Genomic DNA, 21,115 nt, shown 5'->3' on the forward strand with positions numbered 1-21,115 from the left:
TGTCGTTGTTTAATTGAAGGAAATGTTGCCACATCCAATCATTGATTTGTTCAATGCACTTACTCAGTGCTTGTATCGGACTGTAGTCTCCTGATGATATGGTTATGTACATTTGTGTGTCGTCTGTATAATTATGGTAGCATAATTTGTTCTTATTCATTTCAAAATAAATACAAAGACACAGCCTCATTATAATTCATAGTTTTATTTAATGATCACATTTATGATGAAAGAATAAGCAGTAGTTCAGTATTAGAAATCAACATGCACACTAACACAATGAGCAGATAGCTGTGAAACTTGCAGAAATATCTGAACAGAGGAGATCTGTATCTCCATCAAGATCTCCATCAGAGAAGCAGCGTCATCTCCAGACAGGAAGTGTTGCTGAAGCTCTACACTGAGCAGCTGTCAGGGTCCAGGGTTTGAGTGACGGGGCTCTGTCCGTTCAGACTGGCCTCACAGCTCACTGCGGCCGCCTTCCTCCACTGGTCTGCAGGGAGGCTCAAGGTGCTGCTCCAGCTGTAGTGGCCGTCTCTCCCCGGGGCCTCCGGGCTGTGTGACACCCCCGAGGAGGTGCTGCTGCCCCCCACCTTCCAGCCCAGCCTCCAGGCTGAGGGGAAGCCCCCGCTGGCCAGACACACCAGTGTGGCACTGCCCTGCTGCAGCTCCTCAGTGGAGGGGGGGAGGACGCTCAGGGTGGGCCGCACCACACCCACTGGAGGAGAGACAGAGGAACCAGAGGGAAGGGTTGGGAAGGAAGAAATATTACTTATTGAATAGTTTCTTGTTTTTTCGTCACAATAAAGAGAATACTTTTTGATGCTGTTTCACTCATAAATCCATCAGTCCATCAGCCACATGATTGAAGGGTAAATTAGGTTAATTGATAGCGGTTATCGATTACATTTTCATATTTGGTTCATAACGTGTTACAGAGAATAACTTGTGATGATTTTCTCCTGTTTAAAGTGACTGAGCTGAAACACTCATGTGAATACAGTTGAAACCTTTGTCACCTGTCTCTTTCACTTCCTTTTCACTACATGTAAAATGAATGAACCGTGAACACAGAGAGAAGCTGCATTTACTGATAAAACCATGTTTGTGTTTAGCGGGAATCCCCATCAGATTTTAAATCTAAAAACAGTTTGAACTATTTAAAAGTAATACATGAAAACAAATTAATACATTTAAACTAAATTAAATTCCGATATTATTTTTTTAGGATTAAAGTTTGATGAAACCAAATGTTCATTTTCAAACCTTTCAAAGCGAAATTTTATTTAAAGTTTACATGAAAATGAGTTATCAGAAACTAGCATTACTTCTGTTTCTTTACATTTAATGAAAACTGAATAAATATTGATCTCTGTAAAGTTTCTTCTCAGATTGTGAGATCAGTCTTGTTTCATAAAATACAAAAATATTCAACATTCTAACACTGAACTTCATAAAACTCAAAAGATATTTGTTAAGAGTTAAATTTGCAAAATTAGTTGTAAAAATTAGAAATTTCTGGTACTTACAGTCAATGATGAGTTTGGTTCCTCCACCAAACGTGTACCACAGTGATACAAACTCATTCAGTGGCCGTACAAAAACCTCCTGCACTGAGAACAAGCATCTTTCCACTGAAAAAACACTTTGCTTATTAAATAAAACCAACAAATGTATACTTGTTTAAACTACAAAGCTTTTTTAACGATATGGATTGAAATTAATGTATTAATTAAGTTTATATCGTTCATTTTTTTGACTTTTCGGCACCTGACAGAGAACAATAACAGTCTACTTGTAACAAAGTATTTTTTTCAGTTTTATATCAGTTGATACATGGTTAAATTAACATGATGCATTCAAATATTAATGATTTACAAACTCATTTTTAGCAAAAACTTATACGTATTTATCAAAAGAAAGCCCTGTAAGTATAATAAAGACAGACAAACAGACATATCATACCAACCACAGTGGACACAAACTTATCCTAAAATAAGTATTAAATAATAAGTATTCCCTCTATTCCATTAAGATGATAGAAGGTGTAAATCCAAAGAGTATTCCTCTTGATGTTGTGTCCCACGTTGCCTTCAGTGTGTTGAGAGCAGAGAAATCATTTCCATAGAGAGGAGGCTTTGCATGGTCAGCTGATCCTCCAGTGAACTGAGAAGGTTTATAGTCCTGTGAGTTCAACACTGCAGGACTCAGATCTGTCAGTCAACACAGCAGAAACCACCATGACTCTCATCTCCATCCTCATCTGGACGCTGGCCTGCTGCTGTTTTACAGGTTCATTCACTCAGCAACATTTAAACATGATGTGCTGCCTTTTCTCTCATTTCTTTCTGATGATAAATGAATGATTTGTTTTTGTCTGCAGGATGCAGCGGTCAGGTGACTGTGACTCAGCCTCCAGTCGAGACAGCTACAGCAGGATCCACTGTCACTCTCACCTGTAAGACCAGCCAAGCTGTTCGCAGAGATAGTGATGGAGACTGGATGCATTGGTATCAGCAGAAATCTGGACAGACTCCAAAGCTCCTCATATATTATACTAAACGGCTTCAATCAGGAACACCAGCTCGGTTTAGTGGCAGTGGAAGCAGCTCTGACTTCACTTTGACCATCAGTGGAGTTCAGACTGAAGATGCAGCAGTTTATTACTGTCAGAGTTACCATAGCGGTGGTGTGTTCACACAGTGATTTATGGTCGTACAAAAACCTCCCTCAGTCAGACTGCAGAGACACTGAGCTGTTACAGCAGGAACCGACTGCAGCTGCTGAAGAGGAAGAGACTCTGACACAGACCAGTGAACACAGAGCTGACAGTAACATCACCAAGCACAAACTATATAGTGATCTTTCCTTCTCCTTTTAATAATAATGATAATTTAATATCAGACCAATACCAGATTGGAGCGGGGACTTATTCTCTTACATTAGTTCTTAGTGATTGGGCCTCTGGCTGCAACACAGTTGTTAATCCACAAGTTCAGAAAGAAACTTTCCTTTCACTTTCTTGGCCACAGATTTTGCTTTTGAGTCTTCAGTCTTCCAGGTTCCAGAAACTAATGGCTATTCTTGAGCCTCAGCTACAGACCAGTAAATGCCACTCAAATATTTCTATTTACACTGTCTCCAGATGGTTATTGTCATCTCACTTTATGTGAAAAAAGTAAAACACTAACAAAAACTTTAATTTGAACTTTACTTGTGAAGGATAAAATAAGAGTTTAATGAATGAATTTATGAATGCATTTTGCTTTGATCAATTCATGAACGATATTTAAAAAATATGTAGCCCATCTACAATATAAAAAATAATTCTTAGAATACATTTATAATTTAAATCTCTACCATAGGTTATTTTCATAAGACATTTATTATCCTGATTTTTTATTAAAAATAGTAATGTCCATGTACACAATTCATAAAGAAAATACTTTTATTTTAATGTTTTTTCCATTTTGTCTGTGCATGTTTTGATCGATAGATTATAGTTAACTTCCAAAAATAATGTGTTTGTGCAGAACCTCTAAAAGCTCAAATTGATATTGTTACATCAGAAATTAAATAAAGTTCATCATAGTCCAAGAGGAAGTGCTTGTTACATTTAAATTAACTTCACTTTGGCTTTTGTTCCATAGAGAATACATCAGCTGTCAGTTTAACCAAGAAAATATTCATTTTAGATTATTTCAGAATCAAAAATTAAGGAGGAAAAAATGGTGACCAGATACAACATGGGAGCATGAAATATTTATTTCTCTTACAAAAGCATAAAGAATCCACTATGAGACAGTGATGAAGTATGAATGTATAAGAAAAGAAAAGCAGAACATCAGTAGATCACATGTTAATTAAACAGACCTACAGTACAGCGGATTGTATTTGTTTGTCTGAAACTCAGTGCTGTTGTTTGTCTACACTGAGCAGCTGTCAGGGTCCAGGGTTTGAGTGACGGGGCTCTGTCCGTTCAGACTGGCCTCACAGCTCACTGCGGCCGCCTTCCTCCACTGGTCTGCAGGGAGGCTCAGGGTGCTGCTCCAGCTGTAGTGGCCGTCTCTCCCCGGGGCCTCCGGGCTGTGTGACACCCCCGAGGAGGTGCTGCTGCCCCCCACCTTCCAGCCCAGCCTCCAGGCTGAGGGGAAGCCCCCGCTGGCCAGACACACCAGTGTGGCACTGCCCTGCTGCAGCTCCTCGGTGGAGGGCGGGAGGACGGTCAGGGTGGGCCGCACCACACCCACTGGAGGAGAGAGAGGGGAACCAGAGGGAAGGTTTGGGATTGAAGGAAAATAAGTCTGATTGGTAGTGTTTTGTTTTTCGTCACAATAAAGACTGCTGTTTAACTTATAAATCACTCAGTCCATCAGCTACATGATTGAAGGATAAATTAGCTTAATTGATAAAGGTTATTGATGACATTTTGCTATTTGTTTCATAACGTGTGACAGAGAATAACTTGTGATGATTTTCTCCTGTTTAAAGTGACTGAGCTGAAACACTCATGTGAATACAGTTGAAACCTTTGTCATCTGTCTCTTTCACTTCCTTTTCACTACATGTAAAATGAATGAACCGTGAACACAGAGAAAAGCTGCATATACTGATAAACCATGTTTGTGTTTAACGGGAATCCCCATCAGATTTAAAAAGGTTTTAAACTGTTTGATTGACTAAAATGAATAAATTACATCAAAATGAAATACTTATATTATTCTAAGCGTTAAAAGTTTATTGAAACCAAATGTTACTTTTCAACATTTTCAGAGCTAAATATAATTTAAAGCTATCATGAAAATTAATTATCAGAAACTAGCATTTTTTCAGTGTCTTTACATTTAATGAAAACCAAATGAATATTGATCTCTGTAAAGTTTCTTCTCAGATTGTGAGATCAGCCTTGTTTGAAAAACTACAAAAAATTATCAATATTCTAACACTGAACTTCATCAACTCAAAAATATTAGATAACAATTAAATTAGCAAAATACGTTGGAAAAAATTTGAAAGTTCTGGTACTTACAGTCAATGATGAGTTTGGTTCCTCCACCAAAAGTCCACCACAGTGATACAAACTCATTCAGTGGCCGTACAAAAACCTCCTGCACTGAGAACAAGCATCTACTCACTGAAAAAAACACGCTGCTTATTAAATAAAACAGACAAATGTATACTTTTTTAAACTACAAAGCTTTTTAAACAATATGGATTGAAATTAATGTATTAATTAAGTTTATATCTTTCAATGTCTTCACTTTTCTGCCCCTGACAATAACAATAACAGTCTCCTAGTAACAAAGTATTTTTTTCAGTTTTATATCAGTTGATACTTGATGAAATTAACATGATGTATTTAAATATTAATGATTTACAAACTGACATTTAACAAAAGAGTAAACCTATTATTTATCTAGAGTAAACCTTGTTAGTAAATTAAAGCCAGTCAAACAGACATAGCATACCAACCACAGTGGACACAAACTTATCCTAAAAATAAATATCAAGTAATAAGTATTTCCTCTATTCCATTAAGATGATAGAAGGTGTAAATCCAAAGAGTATTCCTCCTGATGTTGTGTCCCACGTTGCCTTCAGTGTGTTGAGAGCAGAGAAATCATTTCCATAGAGAGGAGGCTTTGCATGGTCAGCTGATCCTCCAGTGAACTGAGAAGGTTTATAGTCCTGTGAGTTCAACACTGCAGGACTCAGATCTGTCAGTCAACACAGCAGAAACCACCATGACTCTCATCTCCATCCTCATCTGGACGCTGGCCTGCTGCTGTTTTACAGGTTCATTCACTCAGCAACATTTAAACATGATGTGCTGCCTTTTCTCTCATTTCTTTCTGATGATAAATGAATGATTTGTTTTTGTCTGCAGGATGCAGCGGTCAGGTGACTGTGACTCAGCCTCCAGTAGAGACAGCTACAGCAGGATCCACTGTCACTCTGACCTGTAAAATCAATCCAGCTGTTAACAGAGATAGTGATGGAGATGACTGGATGCATTGGTATCAACAAAAATCTGGACAGCCTCCAAAGCTCCTGATAAAATATGCTAAAACGCGTCATTCAGGAACACCAGCTCGGTTTAGTGGCAGTGGAAGCGGCTCTGACTTCACTCTGACCATCAGTGGAGTTCAGACTGAAGATGCAGCAGTTTATTACTGTCAGAGTTACCACTACATCAACAGTATTAGGGTGTTCACACAGTGATTTATGGTCGTACAAAAACCTCCCTCAGTCAGACTGCAGAGACACTGAGCTGTTACAGCAGGAACCGACTGCAGCTGCTGAAGAGGAAGAGACTCTGACACAGACCAGTGAACACAGAGCTGACAGGAACATCACCAAGCACAAACTTTATTGTATTCTTCTCATTTTATGTGATACATTTACTAGCTGTGAAGTAATTCTAAGAAAAAGCAAAGAGAGGCTAGGCAAGGCAAGTTTATTTATATGGCACAATTCAGACACAAGGCCATTCAAAGTGCTTTACAGGGGCAATATTAAAATACACAATACACATTAGAATAAGCGATTGAATAAAACATTTAAAAGCGAACGAATAGAAATAGAACATTTAAATAAAATAAAAATTACAGGTTAAGAGAGAGAAAAAACCTTGATATTCCTGGACTCAGTTGCTGTACCTTAAGCATTTTTCTAATTAAAAAAGAATTCAACCAAACTCAAATAAAAACACACAAAAATACAAGACAAGACACTAATTAAAATAGTACCCTTTTAGAGAGTTTGTACGAAACCAGAGTCTCATTTTATTTTCAGATTATCACGATAACTTGATCAAAGCATTGCTACTTTCTCAATCTCACTTTGCCCAACAGAATACTATGGGAACATGATCTTCACCTGTGCTAAATAGAGAATATTTTAACTAATCTGCTTTTAAACAAATCTCTCACACTTCTTATAATACACATCTAAGCCAATAGAAATACACTACGATATGCAGTATGATGCTAAACTGTAGATAATGATTGGTAGTGGGAAAAAAAATCATAAAAAACTTACCTCTTTATTATTAAACGTGTATATATTTGGAATATTATTGTTAATTGAACTAATGTTTTATTTAATTGAGCTCCAAACTGAGCTTTGCATTATGTTCCATCCAAAATCCTAAAAAAAACACATCAGTTCCATTGATATGATGGAAACTGATGTATTACAACATGATGATACAGTGATTGTTGTTTTCACGTTAACCCTCTTGTACGGTGGACAAAACGTTTTTACACAATGTGACTCAATTGTAATTAGAGAACACATTTGTACAATGATACCAATACTATAATGTATCCTGGGCATGTTAAAATCAATATTCAAACAAAGCCATTTAGGTTTTGAATGAGGGCTATGCATCACTGCTCTGAGACCAGTTTAAGATGAAGCGCCGCTGAGACACGTCTGTGCAGTCTCTTTGACAGTGAGATCAATCACAATGAAGATGTTACTCTCTCCACTGCTGATCACACTGGTGTTAGGACTTCAAGGTGAGAAGTCATTTCTTTCTTTTGTACGGACTGTTGACTAATTCATCAGAATCTAGGCTTTGCTAAATGTATCATATTTATATACACACAGATATAAATTCTCATGGCTTAATATTGTACTTTTCATTATTTTCATATTTCCAGGATCAGGTGCCAGTCCTTCTGTGACTCAGTCTCCTGTATCAAAGTCTGTTGCCGTGGGAGAGACGGTCTCTCTGAGCTGTACAGCCAGTGCAGGAGTTGATGATGATCTCAGTTGGTACCTGCAGAAACCTGGACAGCCTCCCAAACTGCTGTTTTACAAAATAAGTAGCCGCCATTCTGGTACCACCAGTCGTTTCAGCAGCAGTGGATCTGAACCTGAATTCACTCTGACCATCAATGGAGTTCAGACTGAAGATGCAGGGGATTACTACTGTATGGGTGTTCATGCATTCAACAGTGCTAATGTGTTCACACAGTGATTTATGGTCGTACAAAAACCTCCCTCAGTCAGACTGCAGAGACACTGAGCTGTTACAGCAGGAACCGACTGCAGCTGCTGAAGAGGAAGAGACTCTGACACAGACCAGTGAACACAGAGCTGACAGGAACATCACCAAGCACAAACTATATAGTGATCTTCCCTTCTCCCTTTAATCATAATTATTTAATATGAGACCAATACCAGATTGGAGCAGGGACTTATTCTCTTACATTAGTTCTTAGTGATTGGGCCTCTAGCTGCAACACATTTGTTAATCCACCAGTTCAGAAAAAAAACTTTCCTTCACTTTCTTGGCCACAGATTTTGCATTTGAGTCTTCAGTCTTCTGCCATCATGGTTACAGAAACGAATGGCTATTCTTGAGCCTCAGCTGCAAACAACTAAATGCCACTCAACTATTTCTAATTACACTTTCTCTAGATAGTAAAATGACAATAATATTTGTTCAATCACAAGCTATTTTCATTTTTTCACCCCATTAAAGTTTTTTGGAGGGAGTAGTTTCTTTGGGAGTCAAGGGTCCAAGTAGCCTGGTACCACCTGTCTACCTACTTCTGCTTAATTTTCATTTCCTTTCAGACCTTCTGTACGAATGAAATGAAATACGATGATCTGATAGAACCAGGCTAGGTTCCAAGGACAGAGGACGTCAAATGGCTGTTGAGTGATATTGGGCCACATAAATAAAACATATTTGTATTGCCACAGAGGAGAATATCAAGTGAAGATATACAAATAATTTATATTTCTTTCTACTCTTCATGAGATAAAAGAACAAACATGATATGAAGTTATTAATCAGTATAAGCTTTATTAGCAAAAACATCACTCATCAACATGACAGTTATTAAGCACACTCACATCCAACTGCTGAGCTACACACATGATTCTCTAAGTCGTCGTCCAACACTTTACAGCAGTGTTGTTCTCTGTCACACAAAGCTCTAGTTTCCTCTACAAACATTCAAACTGGTATTGATCAGAGCTGCAGGTGTGTTCCTCCTGCTCCCTCCCCCCCACACTGAGCTCCTGTCCTGGGCTTGGGCCAGCCCCTCTAGCCCTTACACTGGCTCCTGTGGAGGGACTGGGTGTGGCTGTGGTCATGATGGAGGACCTTGCAGGAGTACAGCTCTCCTTCCATCCAGCGCTCCTGGCTCAGACTCAGGGTGCTGCTGCTGCTGTAGCGTCCGCTCTTCTCCTCCTCTGAGCTGCTCAGGACGCCCTCTGTCACCTCTGTGCCATCCACCTCCCAGCTCACCACGGCTCCCTGAGGAGAGTAGCCAGTCAGCAGGCAGGCCAGCGTGGCCAAGCCCCCAGAGAGCTGCTCAGAGGAGGGGGGAAGCAGAGAGACTGAGGGCCTGACCATGGGGCCAGCTGGAGGGGAGAGCAGAGACACACAAGGAGCACATTAACTTCCACTGTGGGACAGACAGCTGAGCGGGAGACACTCATGATACATGACAGAGGTTAACACTGCAGTGGATGAGCTGTGTGCAGGACGCTGGGATCAGACAGAGGAGAGGAGCTCAGAGAGGGAAGCGAATTAGGGTTTCATGAATACAATAGTAAAACTTCTTAACTTTTTACCATTGAATGAATCTTCTATTGTTGCCTCATTATGAACAGAAATAGAAAATAATGCAACATGAATAATGATAAATGTAGTGGAACAGTTTCACTTATAGCGATAAGATTAATTCCCCTTCTAAGGTTTTTAATGTTTGACAGAAAATAAATTCCTCGCTGCAAGTGTAATGTCTGAATACAGTTGAAGACTTTGGCATCTGTTTGTTTCACTTCCTTTTCACCACTTTAAACTAACGAACTGTGAACCCAAACTATAGCTTCACTGGACGAACAAATAAACTCACTTATTTGTTTTAAACACATCTGCATTAGATTTGTTACTTAACAATTGTTTAAATGTTAGAGAGTCATAACAAATAAAGAATAAATTACATTTTATTTTTCGAAATGATGAACTTTTTCCTCAGCAATAAATTCACAACCAAACTCTATGTAAAAATATTGAATTGAAAAAATAATTTTGTTTATATTTCACCGTAACATAATCCATGCGTTTTTATAAATATAAATTAATCTCTGCACGATGATTAAGCCAAAGTTTGATATCAGACAATATGGATGAATTTTAAAAAATCCACAAAATAGAAGTCATCAAAAAAATAATTTCTTGTTTTGTAACAATCTGATTTTAAATTCAGTCTAATATTATAAATTGTATAAATTAGAAAGTTCTGGTACTTACAGTGAAAGATGAGTTTGGTTCCTCCACCAAACGTGTACCACAGTGATACAAACTCATTCAGTGGCCGTACAAAAACCTCCTGCACTGAGAACAAGCATCTTTCCACTGAAAAAACACTTTGCCTGTTAAATAAAACCAACAAATGTATACTTGTTTAAACTACAAAGCTTTTTTAACGATATGGATTGAAATTAATGTATTAATTAAGTTTATATCTTTCATTTTCTTCACTTTTCGTCACCAGACAGAGAACAATAACAGTTTCCTATTAACAAAGTACTTTTTTCAGTTTTATATCAGTTGATACATGGTTAAATTAACATGATGCATTCAAATATTACTAATTTACAAACTCATTTTTAGCAAAAACTTAAACTTACATATTTATCAAAAGAAAACCCTGTAAGTAAAATAAAGACAGACAAACAGACATATCATACCAACCACAGTGGACACAAACTTATCCTAAAATAAATATTAGATAATAAGTATTCCCTCTATTCCATTAAGATGATAGAAGGTGTAAATCCAAAGAGTATTCCTCTTGATGTTGTGTCCCGCATTGCCTTCAGTGTGTTGAGAGCAGAGAAATCATTTCCATAGAGAGGAGGCTTTGCATGGTCAGCTGATCCTCCAGTGAACTGAGAAGGTTTATAGTCCTGTGAGTTCAACGCTGCAGGACTCAGATCTGTCAGTCAACACAGCAGAAACCACCATGACTCTCATCTCCATCCTCATCTGGACGCTGGCCTGCTGCTGTTTTACAGGTTCATTCACTCAGCAACATTTAAACATGATGTGCTGCCTTTTCTCTCATTTCTTTCTGATGATAAATGAATGATTTGTTTTTGTCTGCAGGATGCAGCGGTCAGGTGACTGTGACTCAGCCTCCAGTCGAGACAGCTACAGCAGGGTCCACTGTCATTCTGACCTGTAAGACCAACCAAGATGTAGCCGACTGCAGTAGTGGTGCTGACTGTATGTCCTGGTATCAGCAGAAATCTGGACAGCCTCCAAAGCTCCTCATAGAATATGCTAACGAGCTTCATTCAGGAACACCAGCTCGGTTTAGTGGCAGTGGAAGCAGCTCTGACTTCACTCTGACCATCAGTGGAGTTCAGAATGAAGATGCAGGGGATTACTACTGTATGGGTGTTCATGAAATCAACAGTGCTGATGTGTTCACACAGTGATTTATGGTCGTACAAAAACCTCCCTCAGTCAGACTGCAGAGACACTGAGCTGTTACAGCAGGAACCGACTGCAGCTGCTGAAGAGGAAGAGACTCTGACACAGACCAGTGAACACAGAGCTGACAGGAACCTCACCAAGCACAAACTATATAGTGATCTTCCCTTCTCCCTTTAATAATAATTATTTAATATGAGACCAATACCAGATTGGAGCAGGGACTTATTCTCTTACATTAGTCCTTAGTGATTGGGCCTCCAGCTGCAACACAGTTGTTAATCCACCAGTTAAAAAAATAACTTTCCTTCACTTTCTTGGCCACAGATTTTGCTTTTGAGTCTTCAGTCTTCTGCCATCTTGGTTCCAGAAACTAATGGCTATTCTTGAGCCTCAGCTACAAACTAGTAAATGCCACTCAAATATTTCTATTTACACTGTCTCCAGATAGTTATTGTCATCTCACTTTATGTGAAAAAACACTAACACAAACTTTCATTTGAACTTTACTTGTGAAGGATAAAATAAGAGTTTAATGAATGAATTTATGAATTAATTTTGCTTTGATCAATTCATGAACCATATTTAAAATATACAGTATATCACAAAAATGAGTACACCCCTCACATTTCTTCAAATATTTCATTATATCTTTTCATGGGACAACACTGAATAAATGACACTTTGATACAATATAAAGTAGTCAGTGTACAGCTTATATAACAGTGTAAATTTACTGTCCCCTCAAAATAACTCGACACACAGACATTAATGTCTAAACTGTCGGTTACAAAAGTGAGTACACCCCTGAGTTAAAATGTCCAAATTGGGCCCAAAGTGTCAATATTTTGGGTGGCCACCATTATTTTCCAGCACTGCCTTAACCCTCTTGGGCATGGAGTTCACCAGAGCTTCACAGGTTGCCACCGGAACTCTCTTCCCCTCATTCATGACGACATCACGGAGCTGGTGGATATTGGAGACCTTGCGCTCCTCCATCTCCTGTTTTAAGAAGCCCCAAAGATGCTCAATAGGGTTTAGGTCTGGGGACATGCTTGGCCAGGCCATAACCTTTACCCTCAGCTTATTTAGCAAGGCAGTGGTCATCTTGGAGGTGTGTTTGGGGTCGTTATCATGTTGCAATACCACCCTGCGGCCCAGTTTATGAAGGGAGGGGATCATGTTCTGCTCAAGTATGTCACAGTACATGTTAGCATTTAATGAACTGTAGTTCCCCAGTGCTGGCAGCACTCATGCAGCCCCAGACCATGACACTCCAACCACCATGCTTGACTATAGGCAAGATACACTTGTCTTTGTACTCCTCACCTGGTTGCCACCACACATACTTGACACCATCTGAACCAAATAAGTTTATCTTGGTCTCATCAGACCACAGGACATGGTTGCAGTGATCCATGTCCGTAGTCTGCTTGTCTTCAGCAAACTGTTTGTGGGCTTTCTTTTGCATCATCTTTAGAAGAGGCTTCCTTCTGGGACAACAGCCATGCAGACCAGTATGATGCAGAGTGCGGCGTATGGTCTGAGCACTGACAGGCTGACCCCCCACCCCTTCAAGCCCTGCAGCAATGCTGGCAGCACTCATACGTCTATTTTCCAAAACCAACCTCTTGGTGTGACGCTGAAAACGTGCACTCAACCGTCTTAAACTGGGCCGCAGGGCAGTATGGCAACATGATAACGACCCCAAACACACCTCCAAGATGACCAGTGGCTTGCTAAAGAAGCTGAGGGTAAAGGTGATGGACAGCCCAGCATGTCTCCAGCCATAAACCCTATTGAGCATCTTTGGGGCTTCTTAAAACGGGAGATGGAGGAGCGCAAGGTCTCTAATATCGACCAGCTCCGTGATGTCGTCATGAATGGGTGGAAGAGGATTCCAGTGGGAACCTGTGAAGCTCTGGTGAACTCCATGCCCAAGAGGGTTTAGGTAGTGCTGGAAAATAATGGTGGCCACACAAAATATTGACACTTTGGGCCCAATTTGGACATTTTTTCTTAGGGGTGTACTCACTTTTGTTGCCTTCAGTTTAGACATTAATGGCTGTGTGTCGAGTTATTTTGAGGCGACAGTAAATTTACACTGTTATACAAGCTGTACGCTGACTACTTTACATTATATCAAAGTGTCATTTCTTCAGTGTTGTCCCATGGAAAGATATAATGAAATATTTGAAGACATGTGAGGGGTGTACTCACTTATGTGAGATACTGTATGTAGCCAATATGTTTTTATACTTTATATAATGCTCTCTGCATTTGTCAACACACAATCATCTACAATATAAAAAATAATTCTTAGAATACATTTATAATTTAAATCTCTACCATTGGTTATTTTCATAAGACGTTTTTTATCCTGATTTTTAATTAAAAATAGTAATGTCCATGAACAAAATTCATAAAGAAAATACTTTTATTTTAATGTTTTTTCCATTTTGTCTGTGCATGTTTTGATTGATAGATTATAGTTAATTTCCAAGAATAATGTGTTTGTGCAGAACCTCTAAAAGCTCAAATTGATATTGTTACATCAGAAATTACATAAAGTTCATCATAGTCCAAGAGGGAGTGCTTGTTACATCTAAATTAACTTCACTTTGGCTTTTGTTCCATAGAGAATACATCAGCTGTCAGTTTAACCAAGAAAATATTAATTTTAGATTATTTCAGACTCAAGAATGAAGGGTGAAAAAATGGTGACCAGATACAACATGGGAGCATGAAATGTTTATTTCTCTTACAAAAGCATAAAGAATCCACTATGAGACAGTGATAAAGTATGAATGTATAAGAAAAGAAAAGCAGAACATCAGTAGATCACATGTTAATTAAACAGACCTACAGTACAGCAGATTGTATTTGTTTGTCTGAAACTCAGTGCTGTTGTTTGTCTACACTGAGCAGCTGTCAGGGTCCAGGGTTTGAGTGACAGGGCTCTGTCCGTTCAGACTGGCCTCACAGCTCACTGCGGCCGCCTTCCTCCACTGGTCTGCAGGGAGGCTCAGGGTGCTGCTCCAGCTGTAGTGGCCGTCTCTCCCCGGGGCCTCCGGGCTGTGTGACACCCCCGAGGAGGTGCTGCTGCCCCCCACCTTCCAGCCCAGCCTCCAGGCTGAGGGGAAGCCCCCGCTGGCCAGACACACCAGTGTGGCACTGCCCTGCTGCAGCTCCTCAGTGGAGGGGGGGAGGACGCTCAGGGTGGGCCGCACCACACCCACTGGAGGAGAGAGAGGGGAACCAGAGGGAAGGTTTGGGAATTAAGAAATATAAGTCTCATTGGTAGATTTTTGTTTTTTGTCACAATAAAGACTGCTGTTTAACTTATAAATCACTCAGTCCATCAGCCACATGATTGAAGGGTAAATTAGCTTAATTGATAACGGTTATTGATGACATTTTGCTATTTGTTTCATAACATGTGACAGAGAATAACTTGTGATGATTTTCTCTTGTTTAAAGTGACTGAGCTGAAACACTCACACAGATGAAACCTTTGTCACCTGTCTCTTTCACTTCCTTTTCACTACATGTAAAATGAATGAACCGTGAACACAGAGAAAAGCTGCATTTACTGATAAAACCATGTTTGTGTTTAGCGGGAATCCCCATCAGATTTTAAATCTAGAAACAGTTTGAACTATTTAAAAGTATTAAATGAAAACAAATTAAAACATTTAAACTAAATTAAATTCCGATATTATTTTTTTAGCATTAAAAGTTTAATGAACCCAAATGTTCATTTTCAAGCGAAATTTGATTTAAAGTTTACATGAAAATGAGTTATCAGATACTAGCATTATTTCTGTTTCTTTACATTTAATGAAAACTGAATAAATATTGAACTCTGTAAAGTTTCTTCTCAGATTGTGAGATCAGCCTTGTTTCATAAAATGCAAAAATAATCAACATTCTAACACTGAACTTCATAAAACTCAAAAGATATTTGTTGAGAGTTAAATTTGCAAAATGAGTTGTAAAAATTTGAAATCTCTGGTACTTACAGTCAATGATGAGTTTGGTTCCTCCACCAAACGTCCACCACAGTGATACAAACTCATTCAGTGGCCGTACAAAAACCTCCTGCACTGAGAACAAGCATCTTTCCACTGAAAAAGCACTCTGCTTGTTAAATAAAACAGACAAATGTATACTTGTTTAAACTACAAAGCTTTTTTAAAGATATGGATTGAAATTAATGTATTAATTAAGTTTATATCTTTCATTTTCTTCACTTTTCTGCACCTGACAGAGAACAATAACAGTTTCCTATTAACAAAGTACTTTTTTCAGTTTTATATCAGTTGATACATGATTAAATTAACATGATGCATTCAAATATTAATGATTTACAAACTGACATTTAACAAAAGAATAAACATATTATTTAGAGTAAACCTTGTTAGTAAATTAAAGCCAGTCAAACAGACATAGCATACCAACCACAGTGGACACACACTTATCCTAAAATAAGTATTAAGTAATAAGTATTTCCTCTATTCCATTAAGATGATAGAAGGTGTAAATCCAAAGAGTATTCCTCCTGATGTTGTGTCCCACGTTGCCTTCAGTGTGTTGAGACAGAGAAATCATTTCCATAGAGAGGAGGCTTTGCATGGTCAGCTGATCCTCCAGTGAACTGAGAAGGTTTATAGTCCTGTGAGTTCAACACTGCAGGACTCAGATCTGTCAGTCAACACAGCAGAAACCACCATGACTCTCATCTCCATCCTCATCTGGACGCTGGCCTGCTGCTGTTTTACAGGTTCATTCACTCAGCAACATTTAAACATGATGTGCTGCCTTTTCTCTCATTTCTTTCTGATGATAAATGAATGATTTGTTTTTGTCTGCAGGATGCAGCGGTCAGGTGACTGTGACTCAGCCTCCAGTAGAGACAGCTACAGCAGGATCCACTGTCATTCTGACCTGTAAGACAAGCAAAGCTGTGGCCGGCTGTTCGGGTAGTGCTGCTGACTGTATGTCCTGGTATCAACAAAAATCTGGACAGCCTCCAAAGCTCCTCATATATTATGCTAAACGGCTTCAATCAGGAACACCAGCTCGGTTTAGTGGCAGTGGAAGCAGCTCTGACTTCACTTTGACCATCAGTGGAGTTCAGACTGAAGATGCAGCAGTTTATTACTGTCAGAGTTACCACTACATCAACAGTATTAGGGTGTTCACACAGTGATTTATGGTCGTACAAAAACCTCCCTCAGTCAGACTGCAGAGACACTGAGCTGTTACAGCAGGAACCGACTGCAGCTGCTGAAGAGGAAGAGACTCTGACACAGACCAGTGAACACAGAGCTGACAGGAACATCACCAAGCACAAACTATATAGTGATCTTCCCTTCTCCCTTTAATAATAACGATAATTTAATATGAGACCAATACCAGATTGGAGCGGGGACTTATTCTCTTACATTAGTTCTTAGTGATTGGGCCTCTGGCTGCAACACAGTTGTTAATCCACCAGTTCAAAAAAAATCTTTCCTTTCACTTTCTTGGCCACAGATTTTGCTTTTGAGTCTTCTGCCACCTTGGTTGCAGAAACTAATGGCTATTCTTGAGCCTCAGCTACAAACTAGTAAATGCCACTCAAATATTTCTATTTACACTGTCTCCCGATAGTTATTGTCATCTCACTTTATGTGAAAAAACACTAACACAAATTTTAATTTGAACTTTACTTGTGAAGGATAAAATAAGAGTTTAATTAATGAATTTATGAATTAATTTTGCTTTGATCAATTCATGAACCATATTTAAAATATATGTAGCCAATATGTTTTTATACTTTATATAATGCTCTCTGCATTTGTCAACACACAACCATCTACAATATAAAAAATAATTCTTAGAAAACATTTATAATTTAAATCTCTACCATTGGTTATTTTCATAAGACGTTTTTTATCCTGATTTTTTATGAACTAAATTCATAAAGAAAATACTTTTATTTTAATGTTTTTTCCATTTTGTCCGTGCATGTTTTGATTGATAGATAATAGTGCATTTCCAAGAATAATGTGTTTGTGCAGAACCTCTAAAAGCACACGATGATATTGTTACATCAGAAATTAAAAGTTCATCATAGTCCAAAAGGAAGTGCTTGTTACATTTACTTCAATTAACTTCACGTTGGCTTTTGTTCCATAGAGAATACATCAGCTGTCAGTTTAACCAAGAAAATATTAATTTTAGATTATTTCAGATTCAAAAATGAAGGGTGAAAAAATGGTGACCAGATACAACATGGGAGCATGAAATGTTTATTTATTTTTCAAAAGCATAAAGAATTCACTATGTGACAGTGAAGAAGTATGAATGTATAAGAAAAGAAAAGCAGAACATCAGTAGATCACATGTTAATTAAACAGACCTACAGTACAGCAGACAGTATTTGTTTGTCTGAAACTCAGTGCTGTTGTGTGTCTACACTGAGCAGCTGTCAGGGTCCAGGGTTTGAGTGACGGGGCTCTGTCCGTTCAGACTGGCCTCACAGCTCACTGCGGCCGCCTTCCTCCACTGGTCTGCAGGGAGGCTCAGGGTGCTGCTCCAGCTGTAGTGGCCGTCTCTCCCCGGGGCCTCCGGGCTGTGTGACACCCCCGAGGAGGTGCTGCTGCCCCCCACCTTCCAGCCCAGCCTCCAGGCTGAGGGGAAGCCCCCGCTGGCCAGACACACCAGTGTGGCACTGCCCTGCTGCAGCTCCTCAGTGGAGGGGGGGAGGACGCTCAGGGTGGGCCGCACCACACCCACTGGAGGAGAGAGAGGGGAACCAGAGGGAAGGTTTGGGAAGGAAGAAATATTACTTATTTGATAGTTTCTTGTTTTTCGTTTCAATTAAGAGAATACTTTTTGATGCTGTTTCACTCATAAATCCATCAGTCCATCAGCCACATGATTGAAGGGTAAATTAGGTTCATTTATAATGGTTATTGATGATATTTTCATATTTGTTTCATAACATGTCACAGAGAATAACTCGTGATCATTTTGACTGATCTGAAACGCTCATGTGAATACAGTTGAAACCTTTGTCATCTGTCTCTTTCACTTCCTTTTCACTACATGTAAAATGAATGAACCGTGAACACAGAGAAGAGCTGCATTTACTGATAAAACCATGTTTGTGTTTAACGGGAATCCACGTAAGATTTTAAATCTTTGGAAGAGACTCTGACACAGACCAGTGAACACAGAGCTGACAGTAACATCACCAAGCACAGGATACACATTTACACTAAACTACATAATCGCATTGAAACAAGGGAATATTGTACTGCATCTCTCAGTCTTAGGTAAAATGAACAAAAAAGACTTGACAAAAAGACACACAAATTGCGGTAGTGAAACTTTTATTTGCATGTTCATTCTCCACCGAAAGAAGTCTCAGTGTAAAACTATTTACTTTCAGAATATAAACAGAGTACAAAGTTTCTTTGGTAGTTGTAGCTACATTGCATTTAATAGGGGAATATGTACCGTTATATACACTTTACTAATGGATTTTTGAACACATCAAAACCCATCATGACTCATCACCATCTTCATTTAGACACTGGCCTGTTGCTCAAGTTCATTCACTAAGCAACAAAGCAGACAATAGATCCTACGACTATAGTGATCCCATAGCTTTACATCTTGCGCCACAAGCACTTTGCCAGTTCAGGATTTCAGTTGAAATGTCTCAATAACGTATGGATGGATTGCATTGACATTTGGTTGAGATGTCAACTTGTGCCTTTGATCTAATCTTTTGACTTTTCCTGTAGCGCGAAACACAGGTCAAAAGTCTTCACATATTCTGTAAAATAACTCCAACATTTTAATTGATGGATTGACACAACAATTTATATGAACATTTATTCACCGAGAAACAGAGACACATGCCACTCACACAGTGCACTATCCTTTCTGAGCCATCCGTTGATCTTGCTGCGTGCATTGTTCAAGACAAGGATTAACTGTTATTGGATTGGCTACAGGTGACGTATTGACATACATTGTTGGACAGCGGAGAGTCAAATTTGGACATGTTCCTGGTACAGCGACGTCAGCAGACACAGGTCTACTGCAGAAATAACATGACACGCAAACAACAAGCTTGATTAGACAAATTCCTGCAATGCATCCCATGATTCTGAAAAGTTGATTTTACTAGTGCTGTAGCTATTAGCACTATGTTTAAAAAATGTTTTACTTTCTTCCTTTAGGTTGTTAATACAAGTATATAAATCAACCTGATCTGCCTTTTAGAGATTTAATTTAGTTGAATTAACAATGAAAGCAAAAAATGCACAGTGTACAACGCCTGATTTGTATCCTCGAGAGAAGAGTGCAAACATATTCTCCACAACAGCTTTCAGGGTTCAAGTTCACTCCGAGAGCCTCTGAGTTTATTAAGGTTGCTTCTATGTGCCAACAAGGCATTATTGAGCAGCTAAAATATCTTGACATTGCCGCTTCTCAGAGCATGCCCTGATCTCCGGATAGACGACAAAGCCTTGACACCATTGTTAGATCTCTGGACACGAGTCAGCACCGGGGCACTGATGTGTGTGTCCTTCCTTTGGCCTCTGATAATCCTGCCCTTTCACATTATATGTTCTTAGAGAGCAGCATTTACATCCGTGGTTATTTACAGTTGTTTACATCCCCTATATTTATAATTCCTTTGAATATTTTGTTCTTGTGAGTCAATGTCATCTAACCATGTAATAATTGTTATAATTATATTGAAAGGTGCACTGTGGAAAGGGAATATGTGTCTTCATTTAGAAAAGACTGGGTAGGAATGGAGTATAATATCCATGTATGTTTTAATTAGTGTATATTCACTTGAAAATAAAAGTTATTTCTATTATTAAATTAGAATGAGCCTTTTATATCTACATGTTAGCGTAGGCTACCATTTGGCACACAACGGACACACATGGTCTTACACGTTAGTGGAGTGTCCGCCTGAAATGCACATGTTGGAAGACGAAGAATTAGTAGTACTATTGAATGAACAACTAAACACATCTTTACTTCATCCCTTGATGTTGCAGAAAGACTTAAGGCAGTGGTGAATGATGCCGCCTTTAGTATCTAGCTTCTTGTCCTTGAAGGCCACCATAGTTTCTGTAAATTCTCAGGTGAAGATCGGAATCGTCCAAATGAGAGCTGAATGCAGGTCACAAAGGTCAAATGTCAAGCATCTGCTTTATGAATGGGATGACTTCGAGCTGGGTAGTAGTACTAATAACTCATAACAAGCTATATATATATTTGAAGGAGCTTATCAGTGCTGCAGTCTGGTCTTTAGCCTCCTTGAGAATGGCCTGAATGGCAGTGGAGGAGGCTCTGTAAGCGTGCAACAGGGATAATCCTGTTAGGCAATGCCTTACCAGGAATCAGTTGGTCAAAACGTCCTCTCTCAGACTGGATGAGCCGCTCAGTGTGAGACGGGGCCACATTACATTTGATCATTTGTATCGCCAACTGTCCACCTCACCTCGGACCTTCTGGGTAAAGACAGACCGATCCACCTCACTCTCCAGGAGATTCGGATACCTGTAGTCGCTCAGGGGGGAGGGGGGAGGTTTCAGGGACTCACAGACGGACCAAGCCTGATTCACG

The 21,115-nt window shown here is 39.2% G+C and overlaps 7 gene segments (V, D, J or C); 2 read left to right on the forward strand and 5 right to left on the reverse strand.

Annotated features, from left to right (window-relative positions):
* Window positions 1-395: 395 nt before the first annotated feature.
* LOC307261652 (immunoglobulin lambda constant 1-like) lies at window positions 396-1,627 on the reverse strand. The segment is given in 2 exons: window positions 1,600-1,627; window positions 396-718 (listed from the first exon to the last, which is right to left on the reverse strand).
* A 2,299-nt stretch (window positions 1,628-3,926) lies between these two features.
* On the reverse strand, window positions 3,927-5,127 carry LOC307261653 (immunoglobulin lambda constant 1-like). The segment is given in 2 exons: window positions 5,100-5,127; window positions 3,927-4,249 (listed from the first exon to the last, which is right to left on the reverse strand).
* A 2,344-nt stretch (window positions 5,128-7,471) lies between these two features.
* LOC307261655 (Ig kappa chain V region 3368-like) lies at window positions 7,472-7,987 on the forward strand. The segment is given in 2 exons: window positions 7,472-7,523; window positions 7,668-7,987.
* Window positions 7,988-9,064: 1,077 nt separating this feature from the next.
* Window positions 9,065-10,377, reverse strand: LOC307261656 (Ig lambda-1 chain C region-like). The segment is given in 2 exons: window positions 10,350-10,377; window positions 9,065-9,384 (listed from the first exon to the last, which is right to left on the reverse strand).
* Window positions 10,378-10,994: 617 nt separating this feature from the next.
* LOC307261657 (Ig kappa chain V-III region PC 2154-like) lies at window positions 10,995-11,472 on the forward strand. The segment is given in 2 exons: window positions 10,995-11,046; window positions 11,138-11,472.
* Window positions 11,473-14,382: 2,910 nt separating this feature from the next.
* LOC307261658 (immunoglobulin lambda constant 1-like) lies at window positions 14,383-15,587 on the reverse strand. The segment is given in 2 exons: window positions 15,560-15,587; window positions 14,383-14,705 (listed from the first exon to the last, which is right to left on the reverse strand).
* Window positions 15,588-17,926: 2,339 nt separating this feature from the next.
* LOC307261659 (immunoglobulin lambda constant 1-like) lies at window positions 17,927-20,965 on the reverse strand. The segment is given in 2 exons: window positions 20,884-20,965; window positions 17,927-18,249 (listed from the first exon to the last, which is right to left on the reverse strand).
* Window positions 20,966-21,115: the final 150 nt, after the last annotated feature.

The sequence above is a fragment of the Ammodytes marinus genome (genome assembly GCF_949987685.1).
Source record: "Ammodytes marinus genome assembly, chromosome: 15".
NCBI lineage: Eukaryota > Metazoa > Chordata > Actinopteri > Uranoscopiformes > Ammodytidae > Ammodytes > Ammodytes marinus.